Here is a 4,234-nt window from a genome sequence, read left to right as displayed (position 1 = left end):
TGTGAGTTTTCTTTATAGCACCGAGTGTAGCAATGGGGAAAGGGAATAAAGGATGTTCTTAAAATGAGCTTTTGCTTCAAGTAGAGCATTTGAAATTATAAGTACTGACTATTTCTCATACTTTACCCATAATAACACATTAAAGGGTTTCTTAGCAGTACTTGTGACAATGGGAATAAGTCAGGGTTAACTTGGCAGAAACCCCAAACCACACTTTAGCTGGTCCCCATTGTAACAGTGAACAAAGGTTTTATTAACATCTTACCCCTTGTTGGGCCCAAGAGTTCTTTTCCACACAACAGGAGATTTGAGTCAATTTACAGCTCTGCGGAGGGGTTTTATGCTATCAGATTCAGCAAGTCATCCAGCATGTGTTTACATTTATTTCCCACCACCCCCAGCAAAATTTATCCATGACAAGTAGGCACTTTTTTTTTTTTTCTTTTAAAGAAAATAATGTTTTTAAAGCATATCCATGTTGGGCACAAAATCAATGGATGAAAAACCTTCCAGTCTCCAAAACCAAGCTGCACATAAAGGATGGGACAGAGGAGGTGCTGTAGTTCGTACTTGTCTGCCTTCTATAGTAAAAACAGAAGAAAATCAGAAGAAAAAAAAAAAACCTTCAGGAAATGTTGTTCCCCGGGTACTTCTGAAGGGCACAGCTGTCTTGCTATGAGCAGGAAGAAAAGGTGTCAAGCCACTTGCTAAGGTGCAGCATTCATCAGCCCACTTTGCTGCACCTAATTTGTGTGAGCCGCCTCCTCAGGCTGCCACAGCCTCCACTGCCTCCTGGTTCTGAAGGCAAGGTCATCTCAAGCCTCTGTGGTTATTGGGCCTGAAGGGAGCAACTGAAACAAAGAGATTTTGGCCCAGTGAACATAACAGACTTCCTGGTTATTGCTGCTGTTGGGATGATTAGGTGTGGCAGGAGGTCTGAAAGGACTTGAACAAAATACAGCAAAATAATACAACAAAATACCTCCTATGTCTAACGTATATCAGATGGGAGTAACCCAGAATGACTCAGAAGGGTCCCGTGAAAAGGTGACAGCAGAGTGGACACAGTGAGGTGGGATTTATCCCACTCAGCAGAAAGGCAGCTTACCAATAAAACAGCAAGCACACATAGTATACCCAACTGTCAAACAGTGTCCCCCAGCATTCAGCTTCCCCCCTCAGTCCAAAACAAGCATCATTCGTTCAATGACTCTAAAGGACTCTATCATGGCACTGATAATCCACACTACCTGTGGGATTTAAGATGAGGCCGTTGGAAAGGAGAATCTGCTGTCACATGGCAAAAACTGTTTCCAACCCAGTCATTGCTGTTAGCAGGAAGCCTGCAGCTTGCAGTCCTTCACAGAACAGTGGTGACTGCTCCCCTCTGCTCGGCTTCCCCCAGCTAGGAGGGTCAGGCACACCATGCAAGGACTACCCCACAAGCACAGTGCCCTCTATTTAACTTGAAGCCAGGGGCTGGCCTTCCTAATATGCCGAGGTTTTTGATCCCCTTATTACCCAAACATATCCAAGAGTTCAAGGGAAATGAGCACATTGTGGGGAATGCATCCCTTCCCTCAAGGAAGCAGGCAGCCTTTAGCTTTACAGTAATCTGCTCTCACACAGGGGAAAAACACCTTTTTGGCCTCAGGGTACTGCAAAGAAACATCCCCTGTGCTTTTTGGGTCCTTCTTTATGTTGGCATTCACAGAAAAGTTGGAGGCAAAGTGATCAGTGTGCGCTTTTAAATGGAATCCAAAACCCACCGACTTTGCGTGGAGTTACGGCAATGTTTTTTTTTTTCCAAAGCAGACTGATATCTCAGCTTCTTCACCAAGGGCCGTGCTTCCAGTTAATATCCCTGCTGCTCTAATGTCGCGAATGGAACGAGCTGCTCTCCTACCTCGAGGGGGCACCACGAGACAGTTGAAAAAAGGAACGGAAGCAAACTGGCTTTACCTCAGGCCCCAAATATTCCTGTCATGAGGATGTTCAATTACAGTAATTAGCAATAATCACATAAGCAACAGGAGCTTCCCTTACCTCCCTTCACCCCTCCAAAGAAAAGAGTCTGCTTCATTAAAACCTCCGCTTCCTCCTTAATCCTGCAGCCTCGTTCCTGGGCGTTTCTTTCAGCAACAGGAGGACCTGGATCCTTACTTCTGCTGCCTGACACAGGGTCAGCCTGGGAGAGAAAAAAGTGTTCATTGTGAGTCACCTGCCTTCAGAATCGAAAATTAAAAGGGGATGGATGTCTTAAATGCTAACGGATGGTACTCAACAAGCTGAAGCCTATCGCTGGTGTGACTGCTGCTATGTTTTTGTAACAACCCTGACCTACTTAGAATAAATGAGCTGTCTACGAAGCTGGATTTGTTGGGGTTTTTTTTCTTTCAATAATTATGCCTTCCCTCCTCCCACCCAATATTCAATAAATTTACCCAGACAGAACCTAATTTGCAGGAGGAAAACTAAAGTCAGAAGATATACTGAAGGTCAGATGAAACCACATTTGTTCAAAGACCATTTTTCATTCCTGGAAGCACTTCAGCCCCAACACAAGTCCGTTCTCCCTCCCTCGCTCTGCACTGATGCTTCCCAGCAATGAGACACAGGGCACTGCTGGCAGCAAGGCAAGATCAGGGGCACAAAGAAATTACAGACCAAACAAATATGTTTAAGAAGTAAGTCCACATTTACCTTGTGAATTTACCTATGCTAAAACATACTGGTTGCGTTTAAGCAAAGAAAGGGGACCAAGGAGTTTTGGATGAGTTTCTCAGTACAGGTGAGAGAAGAGACCTGGGTGCTCCTGACCTCCAAACAAAGGCTGTCTCCAGCACAAAGGCATTTTTAGTAGTGAGTCCCCAGAAACCAGGATTACGTCCCAAAGTCTGTGCTCTGTCTGAGCCTTCCACTACACACCGGAAATTGCAGATCTAAGGAAGAGCCTCAAGTAAGAAATCTTCACAGACAAGAGTCAATCCATGCTGAGCATCTGGATGGCTCCCTGTGACACCTATTGCAGGGAGGCTGCTTTAGCAGGAGGGCTGGACTTGATGATCTCGAGGTCCCTTCCAACCCCTGCAATTCTGTGAATCAGTGCAACGTGGATGGCAAACATAAAGGAAGGGAGCAGCAGTCCCATCTATCAGTCCGCTCCATGAGGATATAAATCTCAACCCAGAACAAGAGGTAAAATGAGAAAGGCAAATTCAGAATTCTGGATATTCAGGACATCTGGCAATCTAATGGAGATTCCAGACTGTGGCATTTCATAGCAGCATTTCCCTGTATTTTATACAATCAGGAAACAGCACAGATGCTCTGCTTTCCCACCGTAGGTGAGCTGAGGACAGAATCGGTGAGGCCTTGTTGGAAAGAACCCTGAGGAAAAAGCATATCACACAGAGGAAACTATGAATTTCAGCTGGATAAATATAAAGAAAATAAGTGATTCATTCATAACCAAGAGGCTTCAGTCTATACACATTTATTTTTGGGCAGGATTCCTGTTGTTTAAGCAGAAATGTCATAAATATAAAATGTGTATGACTCAGATAATTTATCTAACACAGAGAATTAAATACCCTTCCTTCCTTCTTCTGCATAAACTTACAAAGACTTTATGAACTGCTTTAGTTTTCATTTCAGATTCATTGAGAGATCAGGATGATGACATGGTGTTATAGAGGACCATGAGGCCATAAAGGATAAGTAATGATGTGTGGATTTGGTGGGAACTCGAGGTAATTAAATCTGTATCCCTTCAACTCTATACTGAGAGGTTCTTTGTAAAGACTTACAGCAGGCAAACAGCAACTTCATAAAGTCCAACAAAGAGAATTGCAAAGCCCTGATAAAGGATGGTCACAAGTCCTAGAACAGGGTGGGAGCTGGAAAGCAGTTCTGCAGGAACTCCCATGGGAGACCTGGAGGGCAATAACCTGAGCATAAGCCAGCAATGAGCCCTTACAGCAAAAGCTACATTAGGAAGAGCATCTCCAGCAGCCAAGGGAGGTCATCCTTCTCTCCTCCGCAATAGTGAGGTCACATCTGGGCTTCTTGGTTCAGTCTTGGGCTCCTCTGTACAATGGAGTGTTGCATTAGGCGTGCACGAACACTCGGGATGTAACGCGATAGGCCCTCCCCTGCTCGGTTATGCATATGTAGAAGGAGTTATGCATATGTAGAAGGGGTGTAGACGAAGTAGATAGCGGCTTATTTAAAC

This window comes from Coturnix japonica, chromosome 5, assembly GCF_001577835.2.
Source record: "Coturnix japonica isolate 7356 chromosome 5, Coturnix japonica 2.1, whole genome shotgun sequence".
Taxonomy (NCBI): domain Eukaryota; kingdom Metazoa; phylum Chordata; class Aves; order Galliformes; family Phasianidae; genus Coturnix; species Coturnix japonica.
Note: the sequence above shows the minus strand (reverse complement) of the source record.